The sequence below is a fragment of the Rhinopithecus roxellana genome, chromosome 12 (assembly GCF_007565055.1).
Source record: "Rhinopithecus roxellana isolate Shanxi Qingling chromosome 12, ASM756505v1, whole genome shotgun sequence".
Lineage (NCBI taxonomy): Eukaryota > Metazoa > Chordata > Mammalia > Primates > Cercopithecidae > Rhinopithecus > Rhinopithecus roxellana.
The window spans coordinates 60,253,486-60,274,691 of record NC_044560.1 but is presented as its reverse complement, the minus strand read 5'-3'; positions in this window follow the sequence as shown (position 1 = coordinate 60,274,691).

Here is a 21,206-nt window from a genome sequence, read left to right as displayed (position 1 = left end):
ATCCTCTGTCCCTAAAGCATCAAACTAAAAAGGAGGCTATAGGAAAAGAGCAATTAGTAAGTAAATAGGCTATTTCACTGAACTTTCATTGAAATATTTTGAGGGAAAGGTGGCACCATTGAAGTCAACAGTTTTGAGGTAAAAAAAAAAAAAAAAAGTCTCTTTAATTCCTCATATAAATGAAGATTCAGCACCTAATTCAGCTTCTACCACACAGTAAGTGCTCCATAAATACATGTGAATGTGTGAATATTGAATTCCTTCCTTTATGCATTATCAACTCTAGAAAAAATAAGTAAGACACATCTTTGCAGGACTAATTACAAATAGCACTGCAAAAAAAGAAAGTATATGCCAATAGTTCTAGAATCCAAAGCCAAAAGAAGTGTGTTTATCTGGTGGGACTACTGTAGATATCAAGAGATGAATTTATAGCTTATCAACGAAAGGTGAGGAGACGATCAGATGGGCAGAGGGGGCTGCCAAGAAAGGGAAGAACATAAGCAAGAGACTTGAAAATTTTGATGAATTAGGAGCCATAACACCTCACAATGGATGCTGAGAATTGAGGCTTCCTTCTTCATTGGTGAAAAAATGGGAAAAATAGTGGAAATGAAAACTCATTTTTTGATGTTTTCTCCCACTGTTCTCCTTCCATTACTATCTATTCTGAATTTTCATGTTCTAAGCTTACTAAGAATCATACAGTCCTCTGTAAATGTGAATTATGTACAATGAACTAAATCAGTGCCTCAATTCTCTTTTCTTTGGAAAAGATTTTTTCCCAGAAGGCTTCTTTATCCCTCAGGAAAGTAAATACTTACTGAGCCCACTTTGCAGGTTTTCCAGGTAAACCTCTACAAATGGGTAGATCAGAATCACCTGTTTCCTTATACAGTCGGGTCCTGGTGATGTTGTCAAGCACCCTAACTTAAAGACGAAAGAGAATTGGAGGAAAAAGAAGAGAAGGATAGAGAGGAAGAGAGAGAGGGACAGAGAGACGGGGAAGATGGTGAGAGAAAGATTAAAAAAGAAAATGTCAAAAGGAGAATGAAAAGAGGAGTAAGAAAGAAAGAAGGAAGAAAGGACACTGGAGAAGATAGAAGAAGAGATAACAAGTGAAACAGAGAGACACAGATAGAAAGGTAGAAAAAAGGGAGAGAGGGATAAAAGAAGAGAGATATAGAGGAAGAGAAGATAAGAAGATAGAAAACAGAGAGGCAGGAAAGAGAGATATGGGGAAAAGAAAGGGGGAAAAGAAGAAAGAGAAGGAGAGAGGATAAGTGAAGAAAGAGAAAAGAAGAGAAAAAAAGAGTAGAGCTGGCCTGATGAGGACTAGTCGATCCACCTTTGGAATAAATACATAAGTTTTTTTGTATGAGATTTGTGTGAGCTCTTTTAGTTTAATACAATCTAAATGACTTTGGGATTCATTTGCTAAGAAAATCAAATGCCTATCTAATATTATATACTCATTTTGGTCATTATATTTTGGCAAACTTTAAATCTAAAATCGCATTCTTAATGCTAGCATATTTCACTTTTGGTAATGCATGCTAACCTTTCCCTGCCTTATATTTTCTATTTATGCTCTTTTTCTTTTTAAGAGAACTACTCCTAGATTTTTATTTGGAAGAATTTCACAGAAAAGATTTTTGTCTGCTATTAATTTTGGCATAGGCTTTTTCTTCTTGTATCTTGTTTTAACAACTCTGTTAAGAAAGTCCACATGCTGACATGGCTGGCCTTTTTGTGTATGTGTGGTTATTCATTATTAACTAATTTCTATCAGCCAACAATTTAAAGAAATAATGGTGAAGTAGCATCTCATTGTAAAACATATAGATTTATTAAACTAGTAAATAAAAACATTCTCCAAAGATAATTAATATAAAATCTAGGACATTCTGCTGCATTTCACTTAAAATCCACCTCAAAACTAAAGCACTTCACTTATAAGTATCTATAAACTAAAAATAGAGAATTTGTTAAACACTATAAGCTGTTAAAAAGATTCTTAATTCACAGTAACTCCATCCAATTTAATTAAAAAACTCAAATATTCAGTCCTATTACCAAATAATCATCAACAAAAAAGGATTGCACCAAAAAAATTAATTTTTATAATTTGTAAGATTTTATAATTTATAATAAATTTTACGAATTTATTATTTAAAAATTATTTTTATTAATTCAAAGCAATTTGCCTTTCTACTCTATTTCAAAAGAATTTAGGGTTTAAAATGGAAACTCTGGTTAAATATATATGTAAGAAAATCTTATATATAAATAAGATTGGTTGTCAATTGGTTGAAAGAATTATATATATACACACACACACATATATATATATCACTCTAAGTCTGATTATTTTGCATCAAATTAGTGTCTTCTTCAAAAAAACAAAATATAACTCTTGGACTCTAATTTTTTATTTTTGATTTTTTAACATAAAAAATATTTATTGGTGTTATGAAATTCTATCTCAAACAATGGAGAAAATTATGACAACCAAACATCAGCAATGTCAAAGACAACACTGGCAAGCTCACAAAGAAATCTTGAAATTCACTTCTCTTTTCAAAGCGTTTTTTCCCCCCACCAAAAGACACTGACTGGTTTCCATAATCACTCATATCAACATCATTTAGCCAGCTGGCTATTGCATAATTTTGACTTCTATATTAGAATCTGGTGCCAGTGAATTTCTAGATTATATTATCCTATTTCCCTTTGGAGTATATATGGAAAACAAGTATTTTTCCAAAGATGTCTTCATCTTTTTGATTAATATTTTGCCATAATTTACAAATTTCCAAATGCTTCAGTCTTTATATAATCAAAACTTACAGTGAGACTCCCGGACTGAAACTAGTTCTCATTGAACCCAGGTGATTCCAGAGAAGCTTTCAACAAACCCTTTCAATAGGTCCCTCAAAGAGCTATTGTCATCATGATTCAATACTAATTACTTAGGATTAAAATTTGTGTTAGATGGTAACTTTAAGTTTAATATTTAGAGGATAAGCCAAATTGTTTTCTAAGGTGACTGCACTTTGTCCTATCAATCAATCGAGTCCTATCAATGTTGTGTGTACACCTAACCTAAAGTCAGTAGAGAACACTCCCACCAGCAATGTATCAGGGTTATAGTTTCTTCATATTCTTGCCAACTCTTGTTATCATTATAGCCTCTAAAGTGAGTGTGAAATGGCACCTCGTTGTCATTTAAATTTGCATTTCCCTAATGACTAATGATGTGGAATATCTTTTTATGTGCTTATTAGCCATTCCACATATATCATCTCTAAAGAAATATCTATTCCAATCCTTTTTCCATTTTTTGAGTTGTCTTTTTGTTATTAAACTGTAGGAGTTGTTTTTATATTCTGTACACACAAGTGCCTTATCAGATATATGATTTACAAATATTTTCTTCAAATCTGTCAGCTATTTTTTCACTTTCTGTTATTTTTTTACTTTCAAGAGAATTGTTCATTTAATCTAAGTTTCTAATTTATTGGTATAAAGTTGTTCACAATGTCTATGAACTCTGTAGTAATTTCATTTCTTTCATGCCTGGTACTGTCAACAAAAACACACAAATTCTGTAAAATATTTGAAGAGACTCATTCTGAGCCAAATATTGTTATAGTAGGTAGCTACTCAGGCATGAGCAGAGAAGGAGAGGGCTTCCACACACACACACACCAGGAGTGTTGGGTGACCATCGGGTGATGGTCAAGTGGTTGTTAACTGTCTCTCTAAAGTAATAATTAGTCACAGTCCACACAAGGGAAAGGCAATCTCCCAATAGATAGGAAAAACCTGAAACTGGTAATCAGCTGCTTCCCTATAAAGATCTCAGGAGTTGGGGGTGTGGGCTCAAGTACGTGCGTTAAGAGGCAAAATGGCAGAGTTTAATTGGTTTGTGACCTCCTAGAAACATTTGGCTGATAAGGGAAGAACGCCTCATGTGAGCACACATACAATTCCAGAAAACACACTGCACATGCTCACCTCCCAAGAACTAGCAAGCCACTGTGCATGCAGACAGCCCACCCCAAGGGAAGAATTAGGGGAAAAGGAATGCAAGATCCCTGAAGTATGCCAACATATAAAACCCCAAGTCCAAAGGTCAAACTGCACACTTGGCTTTCAAGTTACCCGCTCAGCCCTCTCCCAAGTGTACTTTCCTTCTTTTGGTTCCTGCTCTAAAGTTTTTTTAGTAAACTTCACTGCTCTTGTAAAACTAGCCTTGGTCTCTCCTTCTGCCTTATGCCCCTCGGTAGAATTCTTTCTTCTGAGGAGGCAAGATTTGATGCTGCTGCAGACCCCTCTGGATTCACTCCTGGTAACAATATGAGGATCAATGACCCGTGACATAGCCCCAGGCTGTCCTGAGAACATGCGCCCAAGGTGGTCAGGCTATATCATGGTTTTACACATTTTGGGGAGACATATGACTTCAATCAATACATGTAAAAGTTACATTGGTTCAGTCTGGAAAGGCAAGAAAACTAAGTGTGTGCTGTTGGGAGGTGTTTCAGGTCGTATGTGGAGTCAAAGATTTTCTGACTGGCAATGGGTTGAAAGAGGTAAGTCATCACCAAAAGACCTAGAATCGATAGAAGGGAGTGTCTAGGTTAAGATACCGAGTTGTGAAGAACAAGATTCTTATTATGTACATGAAGCTTCCAGGTAGCAGGCTTCAGAGAGAATAGGTTGTAAATGTTTCTTATCAGATGTAAAAAGGTACCAGATTCTCAGTTAACTCTTTCCTGTATCAGGGAAAAGAACTGGAAAGGGAAGGGGATTCTCTCGCTTTGCAGGGCCATTTTGAAATGTGTCAAAGAAATATATTTGGGGATAAAATACTTCATTTGCTTTCAGAGCCTGCTGTCATTTTGGTATCTTATTGCTACAAAGAGTCTGCTTTGTCAGTTGTAAGGTCTCTGTTTTAATATTAATGCTGGTCAGTTGTATCAAGGGAAAGAGGGTATGTCTGACCAGCACCCTTGACCCCTGCACCCAACTCTGTTTCTCATCATGGCCTAAACTAGATTTTCAAGTTTACTTTGGAATACCCTTTGCCCAGATGGGGGTCCATCAGTCAGTTGGGGGCTTAGAATCTTATTTTTGGTTTACAGTACTGATCATTTGTGGAGGTTTTCCTGATTAGCCTTACTATAAGTTTTCAATTTTAATAACCTTTTCAAAGAAAAAACTGGCTTTATTGACTGTATTGGCTATTTGTTATCAACTTTACTGATTTCTGCCTTTATATTTATTATTTCCTTCTTTCTACTTGCTTTGAGTGTAATTGACTATTCTTCTAGTTTCCAGTGGAGAAAATTAGATCAATGTAAGACCTTTTCTCATAAGTGTCTTTCATTTACGTTAAAATATGTAATAGACAAGTGAAAATTGTATTTATTCAAGAATGTACACCATGATTATTTGATATACATATACATCATGTAATGACTACCACAATCAAATTGACACATCCATCACCACGCATAGTGGTGAAGAGGACTTAAAATCTGCTCTCTCATCAAATTTAAGTAAATAATACAGATTATTAACTATATTCACCACACTGTACATTAGATCCCCAAAACTTATTCATCTTATAACTGAAAGTTTGTACTCCATGACCAACATCTCCTCATTTCCCCCGACCCCTCAGACCCTGGCAATCACTGTTCTACTCTCTGCTTCTATGAGTTTGACTCTTTTAGATTCCACATATGAGTGAAATCACATAGTATTTGTCTTTCTGTGTCTGGCTTATTTCACTTAACATAATGTCCTCCAGGTTTATCCAGGTTTCCATGTTTCACAAATGGCAAAATTTCCTTGTTTTTTAGAGCTAATAATATTACATTACATAAATATATGTATTATATCACATGTATAATTATATATCACATAAATTATGTGATATATTAATAATATAATGTATATTATTATATTATATATGTTTATACATATTACATTATATATTACATTATATACTATATATTACATTATAAACATAAATATATAAATATTACTTTTTACATACATTACATATTTATATATCATATATTACATTATATATAACTATATACTACATTATAAATATTTATAAATATTATTATATTATATATAATTATATATATCATACATATCACATTTATAATGTAATATAGATAATGTATATATAAATATATATAAACATTATATATATATCACATTTTCTTTATCCATTTGTCAATCTTGGCATAACTCTTTTGGATATGACACCAAAAACACAGGCAACAAAAGCAAAAGTAAACAAGCAAGACTACATCAAACTAAAAAGCTTCTGCGCAGCAAAAGAAACAATCAACAGAAGGAAAAGGCAGCCTACAGAATGGGAGAATATATTTACAAACTATATATCTGATAAAGTATTGCTAACCAAAATATATAAGAAATGCACACAACTCAGCAAAAACAAATGATTTCACAAATGGGGAAAGGACCTGAATAGACATTTTTTCCAAAGAAAAAAATGAAAATGCCAGTAGGTATTATATATGAAAAGGTGCTGAACATCACTGATCATCAGGGAAATGCAAATTAAAACCACAATTAGATATTACCTCACACCTGCTGGGAAGGCTATTGTCAAAAATACAATGGCTAACAAGTGTTACTTAGAGTGTAGAGAAAAGGGGAACCCCAGTACACTGTTTGGTGGCAATGTAAATTGGTACAACCATTATTGAAAACAGTATAGAGCTTCCTCGAATCTTTCTCTGCGGAGCAAGATGGCCGAATAGGAACAGCTCCAGTCTCCAACTCCCAGCGCCAGCGACACAGAAGACGGTGATTTCTGCATTTTCAACTGAGGTACTGGAGTCATCTCACTAGGGAGTGCCGGACAATGGGTGCTGGTCAGCTGCTGCAGCCTGACCAGCCAGAGCTGAAGCAGGGCGTGGAAAGCGCAAGGGGGAAGGGAATCTGTTTTCCTAGCCAGGGGAACTGAGACACACAACACCTGGAAAATCGGGTAACTCCCACCCCAATACTGGCGCTTTAAGCAAACAGGCACACCAGGAGAATATATCCCACACGTGGCCGGGAGGGTCCCACGCCCACGGAGCCTCCCTCACTGCTAACACAGCAGTCTGCGGCGATCTATCCGCAAGGCAGCAGCGAGGCTGGGGGAGGGCACCCGCCATTGCTGAGGCTTAAGTAGGTAAACAAAGCGGCTGGGAAGCTCGAACTGGGTGGAGCTCACAGCAGCTCAAGGAAGCCTGCCTGTCTCTATAGACTCCACCTCTGGGGGCAGGGCTCAGCTAGAGCTTCCTCAAAAAATTAAAAATAGAACCCCATATGATCCAGCAATCCCACTCTGGGTATACAGTCAATGGAAATAGAATCAGTATCATGAAGGAAGAACGTCTGTTTTTACACAAGAATTTAATGACTAAAATCTCCTAAGTACTACTTTAATTGCATCCCAAAAATGTTCATGGGTTGTGATTTTATTATCATTGATACAAAATATTTTATAATTTTCTGTGCGATTTCTTCTTTGACCCATGAGTTGTTTTAATGTAAGTTGTTTAACTTTTTGATATCTGAGGCTTTTCTAGATGTAATATTTTGGTAACTTGTAATTTAATTCCATTTTGATCAGGGAACAAATTGTGTAAAATTCAATCTTTTCAAATATTTTTATGATTTATTTATGGTCCATCATATGGTCTATCCTTATATACATTTTATGAGCACTTGAAAAGAATATGGATCTTCAGTTGTTGGGTGCAGTGCTATATAATCGACAATTAAGTTAAAAAAAAAACAAAAAACAAAAAACGCCAGGCGCGGTGGCTCAAGCCTGTAATCCCAGCACTTTAGGAGGCTGAGACGGGTGGATCACGAGGTCAGGAAATCGAGACCATCCTGGCTAACACCGTGAAACCCCGTCTCTACTAAAAAATACAAAAAACTAGCTGGGCGAGGTGGCGGGAGCCTGTAGTCCCAGCTACTCGGGAGGCTGAGGCAGGAGAATGGCGGGAACCCGGGAGGCGGAGCTTGCAGTGAGCTGAGATCCTGCCACTGCACTCCAGCCTGGGCGATAGAGCGAGACTCCGTCTCAAAAAAAAAAAAAAAAAAAAAGAAAGCCTGAAAGAGAATACTGTACTGCTGGAGAAATTGCAATGATTAATTACATCATAAAGGATCTGAAGGATGCACGGGTGGTGATTACCATTGCCTCCCTATTCAGCTCACCTAATTTTGCCTGTACAGAAGAGATATGGATCTGGGAAAATGGCAGTGGATTTTCACAAAATTAAGTTAGCAGTGATTCCAAACCCAACTGCTGTTCCAGATATTGTGTCATTACTGAAGCAGATCAGCACATTCTCTTGTATTCAGCTACTGATCTACAAATATTTTTATCCCTATACTTGCTAGTGAAGACCATTAGAGGTTTTCTTTCAGTTGGCAGGGCTATCAACACACTTTTACACCCTACCTTAGAAGCAACACAGTTGGAAAACTGGTTAATGGGAGATACGGAGGGTTTGAAAAAAAGATATCTCCAAATGGGCACAGAATGTGCAAATATTTGTGTACCCTATGAATGTTCACCAAAGAGCAGCCTCAGCAGAGGAGAATCTTAGTATTTAGATGAGCGGGATGACCCATTATGTGGTCTCAGGCAATTTCTTTCCCCATTCGGCATATGAACAAAGGAATGAAGATTTCACATGAACTCAATATGGACTTGAACTCACCAAAGCCTATTTAGCTATAACAACTGCAGAAAATGCCAAGTTTGCCAATAGCAGAGACAAACACTGAGTTCCCAGTACATCACCACTCCCTGGGGGAACCAGCCAGCCACCTGGTGGCAGGTTGATTACCTTTGGACCAATTCTATCAAGGAAAGGTCAGAACTTTGTTCTCACTGGAATCGTTTCTCTGAATACGAATTTACCTTTCCAGCCCTCAATGATTTTGCCAATCCATGGACTTACGGAATACCTTATTTACCATCATTATATTCCACACTGCATTGTTTCTGATCAGGGAACTCATTTCACAGTAAATGAAGTATGCCAATAGGCTCATGCCGATAGAATTCAACATTCCTACCCTTTTCCCCATCACTCTGAAGCTGTTAGCCTGATAGAGCTGTGGGATGGTCTTTTGAAGGCTTAGTTATTGTGGAAACTAGATGGCGGCACTTAGTGTCTCTAGAGTGACATCATTCAGGATGCAGTATTTTCTCTGAATCAGTAACCACTATATGGTTCTGTTTCTCCTATAGCCATGATTCACAAATCCAAAAATCAAGGGACAGAAACGGAATGATCCATTTGCAAAAATGTTTTTCATTTCTGCATCTTTGCTAGTTTAGAGATCTGAGTTCCCAAAAGAGAAGCACTTCTACCAAGTGACACATCAATGATACCATTAATGTGGGAGCTGAAACTGTCTCCTGACATCTCTGGGTTCCTCATGCCAGTAAACTAACAGAATGGAGGTAGTTAGAGTGACTTATCCTGGTTTTGCTACTGCACAATGGGAGCAGGAAGGAGTAAAATGGAGAAATTCCTTTGGGGTTCATCTTAGTAGTTCCACATCCTATGATTAAAGTCAGTAGAAAACTATAACTCAATGCAGGCAAGGCTACTAATGCCTAGACCTTTCCATTATAAAGATTTGAGTCACTTCAGCAAATAAAGAACTAAGACAGCTAAAGTTTATCAACCATTTTTCTTCCCACTTTTCCCCTTTTCCGCTTCCCTAATACTGAACATAAGACATGTTAACAGAGATTAATTTTAGTATTTAATACAGAGGATATCAAGGTAGAAGTACAACTCAGATATAAGAGGAGTGAACATCATCCAAAGACGGATAAAGTTGGACTTTGTATTTACTCTGCTAGGGAAAAGGTTAGCATGTGTTTAGTTGTATGAGGAATGACTGCATTGTGGTAACTGGAAGAAGGATTTTGCTATTGAATTTGTTTGAATGTTAACCATGGTGAAAAGGGGTTTGTATAAATAGCAATTTAATAAGATGTGGACTGCACTGGATTGTGCTCTTATCAATTTGGTTAAACTGTAAATTTCATTTCCCGGATTTATCTTGCAGTATGGTATGGGAAAGGGAACTTGTATAAGAATTGCAAGGTAAAAATGAAGTAGGAACCATTACTTTTAGAAGTTCATTATACTCAACACAGTGAGGGATGGATGCAGAGGTGCCCAGTTTATAATTCACCCTTATCTGCTCCTCATCCAGTTTGTCTTCCAAACTATTGGCCCCAATAGCAGTCCCAAGCCTAACATCCACAGTCTTGACTGTAGATCTACAGAGACAACCAATGGGCCTCTCCACAAGCTCCCACTTTGAGATCCCACCTTGACAGATAGATATAGGAGATCTTTCAGATTCTCCTTCAGGCTCCGACTTCTCTACCCGCTCCAATGCTTCAGAAGGACTAAATGTGTGTAAGTTTTATTCCTAAAATAAATTTCTTATTCCCATAATATTCATAGTGGTTTGACTTCCCTGATAAATTCTGACTATGCCCTAACTGATTCTGTTTTAAACTACATCTATTTATATTGGGTGGGAAAGGGACATGCCTTTGTGTTGCTATAAACTAATTATTTCAGCTTTGCGCTCCATAGCATATTTTAAAACATTTTAAGACTCATATTTATAAGTTACCACATTTACCACCACTCCCACAAGAAAACATCTCCTCAATTCACAATCTATTCAGCAGAGAGAACATTTTTTTGCCCAGTGCCACAGGCCACTGAATGATTCATGTCTAGAATGCCTTATGAGGTAAATATGGAAGTGCTGATTGATTGACCTGTCATTAAAATTCTGTATTCGGGGGATTAGGCTGATTCACTTGGTTTAAATCTACATTTATCAACTCCAATTAGGTGCTTCTCTGAAGGTGCCCCTCTTAAAAGTTTAGAAGTCAATTAACCTTAAGACACGGATAAATTTTATGAGCCATATTTTAAGTACCAAAGCCACTATCACCTGAAGAATGAGATAACTGTAATAAATTTATTACATCTTATACTTGACATTTTCAAGCACTAAAATCCAAACTCATTTTTGAAGGTCTCTAAATTATCTTATATCAAGTCGGTAACAGGTTTTACGACTTGGAATAAATACTCATTAGTTGTTAGAGTGCTTATCTAGTTTTGTCTCATTTATTTAAAAATAGTCATGAACCTGAAACCATAAATATTCATAGCTGAAACCAGCTGATACACCATTTATGTTTAAAACAAATAGCTCTTACATGAGTAATAGAAGTTTTTGTGTCCCCGAAACTCAATATGTTGAAAGTTTCTTTCTCTTCTTGAGACTTTTCGCAACCATGTGACTATAGGGAAGTTAAGGTAAGGAAAAAATCAACTTATTTTTTATCCTTTGGCATTCAAGAAATTGAGAAACAATGCAGCTAAAAGGTGTGAGTGGACAGAAGGTGCCATCTGCTCACCTACAGACAAGTTGGATTGACTGAAGGGACAATACTTTCCCACTGAAAGCAGACCCAGGTACAACCTCAGTGTGACTAGGGTAAAGTTGTCAGACTTCCCCTAAAAAGGGGAAAAAGTGAGAGGGAAATGTGGAGAAGAGGGTCATGGAGAAGCTGAGTTCAGTGGGCATCATTTGAAATACGAGGATGTATTTCCAGGATACAAGATAATTTCCTAGATCGCGTTATAGGACTAACTCAAAATAGAGGCAAGAAAAGAGGTTGTAGTCTTGAAGGTCAAAAGGAAAACATGGTAAAGTGAAAAGTGTGATAGATTAAAGTGATTTGGGATTTTGTCTTCGAACAAAGATTTTGTCCTTCTCATCTGAAGAGTGGAGAAGAAAGAGGCAAGCATGGATATTTCAGGAAGCCATTCTGGAATGGCCTGAATTGGTCAGAAGGGAAAGAAATTCTTCAGCCTGGTTGTTAATTATTTTTGCCTGTGCTCATATTCAAATTTGAGGAGGCTTTTCTGGTTCTAAGCTATACCACAGATCCATCTTGGCTCACAAACAGTTCTAACCTGGAATTTTAGTGCATTTCATTTAGTGTGCATCTGTTTGCCATTTGCCATAACTCTGACTGAATTTCATTAGATGGTTAAGGAACTGGTTAGCAGAAATTTCTTAGGGTCCCTGCAGTTGTCAGGACCAATGTGAAGTAAGTGTAAGTAAGTGCTGTAAGGTCACCACCCTCAAGAATGTAGGAAGAATCTGCTCAGGGCTTTCTCTTCTATCTTGGTTTCAGTTCAAAGCAGAAGTTGTTACACTGTTCACACAGAAAACATTCAACACAAGAGGTGACTGATCAGAGAATGACCACAAAAAAATGAGATTCAGCCTCAAAAGCACTGCCCATCAAAATGACATAGGTTACTCTTTAAGACGTAAACACTAGCAACTTATAGCCAGGCACAGTGGTGTGCGCCTGTAGCCCCAGTTACTCAGGAGTCTGAGATGGAAGGATCTCTTGAGCCCAGGAGTTCAAGTCCAACCTGGGGTACATAGCAAAAACCAGTCTCAAAAAGATGTATTTTTTAATAAAAATAAATAAAACTAGCAACTTCTATATAAATTTTTAGTATTATATTTCTGGAGGGATTGCAGAGATTAATTACATCACAAGGGACTTGAATGATGCACAGGTAGCAATTTAGTAATTTCTATCACATCCCCATTCAACCTGTACAGAAGATAGATGAGTCTTGGAAGATGACAATGGATTTTCATAAACTTAAAAAGGTAGGTTTCCAAATCCAACTACTATTCCAGATATTATTTCTGTACTGAAACAAATCAGCACGTCCTATTGACTTCTATTTCCTCTGTGCCATCAGTAGATGAGATTATCTACTGACTTGAAGGGGGAAAGTTATGAAGTATTAAGTACGGGTGAGAAAGTATGAGATATAAGTAGTGGGCATTTGTTCCACTTTAGGGTTTGGATGCAGAAAGTTGCTAAATACATTTGCTCTCATCCTAACCCTAAGAACAAATAATAATCTATAAAATTGTAGCTTTCCTTTCTGGCTTTTTATCTCATCCCACAGCTGAAGATACAAAGAAACCTAAAAGGACTAAATAAGAAAATAAATACCCCTCTTTAGGAGAAAAAAACACCTAAAGTTGTTTCTTCCCTCGCTGAGAGGCAGGAAAAGGAGAAATATGCCATAGATCTCAAGAAATAAGGAAAAAATCACAATGCTGGTTCACAGTGAACCAACCCTCCTAGGCTAGAATGTGACTTGCTTTGGTCAAGGCCAAGTTAGAAGTGTTATGCCAGCAGAATCTTGAAGAGTGCTTGCACAATGGGGCTTATCCTTTTAAAACCTTCTATATTGAAGCCCAGCTACCATTAAACAAGATTGAGAGGCCATATTGAGGAGGCCTGGAAGATGAAACATCATGTGAATATAAAGGCCACATAGAGAGAAATATGAAGGCCCCAGAAATAGGAGAGAGGCTGGCTATTTGGAAATTTCCAACCCAGCCCAGCTACCAGGTGAATTAAGCCACATAAGTGATCTCAATCAATATAGTGTGGAGCATAACTGCCTCATCTACCAGAAGCATGACGAATATGTATGTTAAGCCACTGTTTGGGGAGAGTTTGTTACAAAGCAATAGACAACTGATAGACCAGCTGAACTTTTAACAAACTTAATTGCACATACAGCATGCATGATCAATTAGAATCACAAGAAGGCTAACTACAGAACAAGTCTAATCCAGCCACACACTTTATTACAAGGACGTTCACCAAGTTCATAGAAGTGACATGCTGGTGGCTAGACGCAGGATAGAAGAGCTAAAGGAGTTCTCTCTGAAGTACTTGTTTCCTGGCTAAAGAGCAACAGCAGGGCAGGAAGCCTGAGATGTAACTATGATGAAGTGTGAACTTTTACTGAATGTGAGGCAGTGACTAGCTGAGGTTTTTCAGGGCAGAAGAGCTATCTTAAAAAAGAAGAAAAAGTCTAACATCAATGACTTAAGATTCTGTAGAAAGAAGCTAGGATAATAAGAGTAAAGTAAACCCAGAATATGGCAAAGTAAGAAAATAATAAAGATAAGGGCAGAGGTGAACAAAATAGAAGACAAAAGAGAAAAAACTTTACAAAGTCATATGTTGGGTCTTTGAAATGATGAACAGAATTGATAAAGCCCAAATTATTCTAATTTAGAAGTAGGAGATACTGAGAGAAAAAGAAATAGAAAAAGAGGCTAATACATTCTGCCACTATCGGGAATGAACAAGTGGTTATCACAGCAAATCTTACATACATTAAAACAATAATGGGAGAATATTATAAGCAACTTTATGCCAAAAAGTTTATTGGCATATAGCACTATTTTTCCTCAAAGGTCTAGTGTCTGTTGATGTTTTGTTTGGTTTTGTTTTGTTTTATGGGCTTGTGAACAAGAGGGTATTAGCTATTATTCTGTCCAGAATTGTGTAATGAGAATGGATTGAAGGCCAGGCTCCAGTCAGTCAGTCCCAGTGAGTTAAAGGAGAAGAGATAAAAGCAAGGAGGGTAGAGAGCCCTAGGCACACAAAACCACTGCTGATACTCTCCTTTGCTGCCATTCCACCAGGCAGAAATTTCTGACTAGTTTCACCCTTAAGTACTTAGAAAGAAGCACCACCGGCAGAAGGCAGCCTTCCCATGCTGCAACTCCATCGTCATTGGGCCATTGGAAGGGGAAGAAATGGAAGTGTGAACATCCAACAACAACTTGGCTTCACTCCGGCTACTTTCAGCCACCTCACCCCAGCAGAGCTTTTGTGCTATTCTGTTATTATCGGTAGGCTGCTGCCAACAATCTCTCTGATGAAGAAGTGGGTACTGATTGTCCAAGGAAATGTGGAAGAGGCAAGAGCAGAGCTTCAAAACTTCCCTCCCTCCTCTCACTGCCTCTTGCAGCTTACCACCTGAGACTGCAGTTCAAGATAGCCTTCGCCCCACCCCCTTACTTCACAGTTTATTCAGTTTGATTTCTCCATCTTGACAGGAACCAAAAACATTTTTAATTCTTTCTGGAAGCCTTGTGGTTTACGTCGATATTATTCTTGACCATCATCCAATATTTAATTCCCTCTTGTCAGCTTTCCTCCCACAGTCTCATTCCCATTTTGCTTTGGGCTTCTTTCCTCTAAACCAATCATACTGCTTCCTTCCTCTAAAGCCTGTTTACTGTGTCTTAGAGAACCTCCTCTCCACATAAAAATATCTCTATTACATCCTCCATCTCTCCCAACTCCTTGCCTTAACTGACTCCTGGGTGCATCCCAAGTACACAGCCTCCACCACAGCCCACTCAGGGGCTGATGCCTGTTCTCCCCTATATATTGGGCTCAGATTGTGCATCTCTTATTCCTCATCACTCTTGCTGACCAGCCTCAAGTCACCTCTCCCTGAGTATTCAAAGACTTTGGCAAACAACACAGTCTTTCCACCCACCTAATGCTATCATCCTCTGTGACTTCAGCATTGTGTGGACAGCCCATTTATTACACTGTCCTTGAAACACTTCCTCTCCTCAATTCCGATGCCTTCAACTCCATGCCATTCTGTTTAAACTATTATTTCAGTTTAAACAGAAACAAAAAAAATGTTCATCAATTAAGTGCTTACTATTTGCCTGGAAATACACTTAGTATTTTATATGACTGCCATATATAACCCTGACAGCATTATTTTACTATGAATTAGGTACTATTGTTGATTATATTCATTTTCCAAAGGAGAAAACTGAAATTTTGAGAGTTTAGGTAACTTGCCCAAGATCAGTCACACAGTTCACAATTCAAACAGCCAAGGTTCTGGAAGATTCAATCAGGAGGGGAAGAAAGAACACTTCAAAAATATATGAAGTTTTTATATTATCTACACTCTTCTCTCTTCCCTATGGCACTAAAGAAAAAGGTCAAGAATTGATGCACCAATAACAGAATCTTCTGTATCAAAAGCAGCTGGATAAGCTGTTAAGCTGGCAAGAGAAGTGAATCATTTTTAAAAATTATGAAAGATAAATCAATCTGTTTTAATCTTTGTTAGAAAATAAAGATATTTTGCTAGACATTCCTGGTGCTGACACAATTATTACCAGAATATTTATGAAAGTTGAGCAAAATTGGTACCAAGATAGTTAAAAACAACCTAACTAATATGCTGAAAAAGAAAACAAGTATCTTGCAAGTCCTGATTCATGAGAGGAATCTAAAATATCTTACTCTTACTCTTATCTTTGTCAAAAATAATGATGTCTAATATTCTATGAATTTGGTCTTTTATTAGTTGTCAGGCATTATTTAATGACCATGTCTACATGATATTTATATCTACAGATATGAAGAAATAGAACAAGGAAATCATTAGTATGATTTTATAGTATGTATTTTATGTATATGTATATATAGTAAATATATATATATTTTATATACATGTATATCTAAAATCTCCACTCTGTTCTAGAAAACTGACTAATACACGCGCCACACATCATATATATTTCTTAAACTGGATGGTAAGTATGTGGATGTTGGTTTTACCATTATTCTTTGTATATTATTATTTCTACATATTAAATATGTATTAAAACCAATTGATTTTAAAGAGCAATACAAGTTTGGCTCTTGTCTCCCAATGACTTTCCCTGATTCTCAAGCCCCTGAGATGAAATAACATGCTGCAGTCCCCCATGCTGCTGAGTGGGCAAGAGCCCACTGCAGAACCATCAAGTGAGCAGCACCTAGGGATAAATTTGGGGGCAGAAAGTAGCAAGCCTCAGTTCAGCGTGGGACCTAAGGCTTGTTTTCCAACACGGTCCATGGAAAGCCCTATCTTTGTGGGTAATGAAGTGATGCTTTGATAGTCAACCTTATCAAATCAGCTCTCAAAGACACAATTTCACAAAGAATAAGCAGATCAAATCCCACTATTGTGACTACATGAAAATGTTTACAGAAAAGTATTCACAAGGTTTTTTAAAAATATGTCATTTATTTATTCTGAATCTTACATTGATAGATAATGCCAGAAGACTTCAGCATAGATAAAATACAGCAAATCCTAACCAGCATAGATTTTAGTGACAAACGGTCCGTTCCATGGACATAGATGACTTCATCAGGTAATTACATTTTTGTTTTCCTAAGTGTTTACATTTCTTTACTGTAACACCTTCAGATTAGATATTTTAAAGCCTTTTAAATGGTGTAAGGTGCCACCTGGGAGGTTTATTACACAGCACTTCCATGGCATGGAATAGTATTTGGTGTAGAAGACGGAGGCTAGTTAGCTGCAGCAGAATGAACATTTTCTTTAAGAACAGTAGTAAAGAACAGTCCGGGGCAGAAGATTGCCTCTGTGTTAATGTGGTGCGCATGTTCCTCCCTTCCTGCTCCCTCCCCAACGCTCATTCACAGTCTTAGTCTTAATAGCTCATCCCTCCAAAATAGTCCATAAGGTAGCAAAATCATAATACATGTAACTGGATCTGATTTTTTAAATTTCCTTACTGGGAATAGCTATCGTTAAACCACTCTTAAGCATGCAGTAATGTCAGTTAGAATCCTACCTGGTTATCCATTTAGTAACAATATCGTTAGTTTTGTAGCCTGAGGCAAGTTCTACACCTCTCAAGTAAAAAGATGGTCATAATTATCTAGAGGTAATTTAGACTCAAAATCTGTTTGGCTTGAATTTAAGCAAGTAAGTCTTATGAAAATAGAATAAGGCTCAATTAATTACCCAGGTACTTACTCACCTAACTTACTTTTTTATCATTAACCATTACTTCAGCATTCTGCCTATTAGCAATTCACTGTTTTTAATCTTAACCCATTTCAACTTCCGCCTCAGAACGTTCTTGCCTATTAGCCACCTCTTTTTTACTTTTATTACATTCCTTTAAAGCTTCCATGTTCTAGAAGCTGAATAAAAAATGAGGGTAGATTGTTATAAAAGTCATTGGTTTGACTTTTTCTAACCTGGAAACACAGTTCTGTATAACTAAGACAAATGGAGTTTATATTTTATTGGCTTGCTAACAGTACTACTGAGTCTTTTTAGATGTTGATCCTAGGCATGGAATACTATTCATAAGTACCTACTTTGCTTTTTTAGACAATTTATCTGGACCTGTTTCTATGGGGCAGCCTAAAAATAACCTCAAGTCTAAAGAGAAATATTTTATCTCTTCCTTCATTTTCTCTAAATGTCCTCAAAGTTATTGAGCACGTGCAGTTTACTAACTAGAATCTAATAAGCACATAGGTATCTACAAACAATGTGTATCGAATTTGATTATAAATAACAGCTCAAGAGAGGAAGAATGGGCATGTAAGATTGGTCATTCATCTGACTTCTGCCAATTCCAAACAGCTTCTTGTTCAGTTACCGTGTTGAAATGAAACAAGTGCCAATGAGTTCTTAGGCCTGGGGCAACAAAAATCTAAGATAATTTTAGTCAAATTCATTATAACATATAGGCTATTAAAAGTTATAATGACAACCAAAAATGCCAAATCATTAATCTACTCTCTCTTTATGAGCCATAACAGGATTTTTCATCAGATAACATGAACAGTAATTTCTTTCAAAAATACAAAACAAATATTTTCAGTGCCATTTCACAACTAAAGCATCTAACTTCCAGCAGACCACCCATAGTCACCCAAGTCACTGTAACTGAACTATCCATGGTACATGCCTTAAAAGTACATTTATTCCATGGCATATGCCATATTGAACTTTCAAAGCAAAGCAATTCCCGGTGAATGCCATAAAATGAGTGCACTTAAGGCTCACATTCTTGCAAAATGTTGCCACCTTAATTTAAATGTTATAATGCTGAAATAAATATAAACTAATGTCATCCATTAGAAAAGTCTCATCACCTAACAAATTTTGATCATTCTATTCTATATTAAACTTTGGAAGACTATTCTCAACATATAAAAATATGTCATTTTTTGATGATACACTTGTTATGGGCACTATGTCCAAAAGTTCTTCAGTCACATCTAAATTTTTGTCAATACCAAGATAATATAGATTATTGTGTGGTATTATTTATATCTGTGTTCTCTTCAGCTACAATTAAAAGGACTCTATAAGTGCTCCTATGCATACCTTCAAAATACCAAGAAACGGTATTTCTAAAGAGGCTTCTCTGTGTAGGTGCTTGCCTCTGTTAAGACCATTTCTGCTGCACTCAGTAGTTAATCTTATAAATTCACCATCTGCAAATGTTTTGATGCTTGGTTAATTTTTTCAATTAGCCCATAATTACATTTTACAGCATCTGTACCTACATTCCAAAGCAAGCCCTACTGAAATTTTAGTTTCTTTATCTGAGCATCAGCTTTTTCTTTTTTATCAATTATCTTGTATCAGTCATAGTCCTAGGATGGTTTGTTTCCTAATGGCCTTAAGTTGTATTCTTTCAAAACAGATGTGCTTTCAATATTAAAGGCATGGAATATTTTTCTCTTACATGCACACACACAAAATATTCCGTCTTGCTCTCTGCCAATTTTCTTGCCTGTGTAGCCTTCTTGGTCTTTTATTGTGCCACTGTTGCTGTAGACCAGGATACAGGAAATGTTTCACTTCTGTCTTAGTAAATGGTGACCTACACTCAGTCTCAGTGTAAAGGAGATTACATGAAGAGGCAGAGTCTGGAGTAATTCCAGGATTCACTTCTCGTCAATAACTGTGACCCAAAAATGTGGGTCCATTACTGTCAAATAGCCTGATGTTTTAAGAGATGCCAGAAATACACCCTTGAGGTTGAAAAACACACACACAATTTTTAACATTGGCAAATAATTCAATTTTTCCTAACACTGTACAGCTCAAACACATTGCTGGCCAGGCGTATTCTACAGTGGATCTACCTGAGACTCCAGAAAACACTTTGGTGTTTCCGTTGTTGACGTGACCTTACCAAATGCAAAGGTAATTTAAGATACATAAACTTAAGCAATTCCCAAGAAAACATAGGATTCCAGTGGCAGGTAATTAAATTCTGGGTTCCTAAGCTCTGCAGAAAAGTACCTATACTGCTGATTAAATGGCAAAACAACAGACATCTGGCCGATTGTCATGCAAGCTCATTCTAGACAGTATTTAAATGGAAAGATAAAGGAAAAAGCTGTTACCATTTTCCCTTCAATCTTTATGCATGGTGAATGGAAAGATAAATAAAAAAATTTAAGTTGCTACTCTCCCTCCAATCATTACACACAGTAAAAACCACCATTTTTGTCCTTTAATTAATCTTTTTCTGTTTTATAAAATCTGAAAGTGTATCATTTTGTGCCATTTTGTGGCTTCCCAATAGTAAAAGTACTAGAATATCTGCAATGCCAGGTAAAAACAAAGAAATATCCTCCTACCCAAAGGAGATAAAGAAGATGATTAACTCACATTTAAATTTAATAATTTAGGGCCAGGCGTGGTGGCTCACGTCTGTAATCTCCCCACTTCAGGAGGCCAAGAGGGCAGATCACTTGAGGTCAGGAACTCAAGACCAGCCTGGCCAACATGGTGAAACCCCGTCTCTACTAAAAATACAAAAATTAGCTGGGCATAGTAGCAGGCATCTGTAATCCCAGCTACTCAGGAGGCTGAGGCAGGAGAATCATTTGAACCCTGGAGGTGGAGGTTGCAATGAGCTGAGATCACACCACTGCACTCCAGCCTGGGCGACAGAGTGACTCCGCTTCAAAAAAAAAAGTAATAATTTAGTCACGAAGCTAAAAACAAGCTCTATCCTATCTGAGAAAGCAGCAGAATGAAATAGTTTCTGAAAAACTTCCTGGTGATTAATCATCTACTTTTACATGGTTTTGCAGAATAACTACCCTTTTAGGAGTTAATTAAGTTACTTAATGAAAAATTTATGTTAGCAATTTCAGTTCTAACTTCATAATGATTAATAAAATGTATTTATCAATGTTGTTTTTCAGTTTTTAATTATTTTTAGTCTTATAACACATTTCTATCACCCATTTTACCAAATGAACCACTTTGATTCAGTGAAAAAATATAGGGTACAAGTCACCGATAGACTACATTTGGGAAATTTACAGACACTGATGAAAATATTAAAAACGTCCTAACATTGTT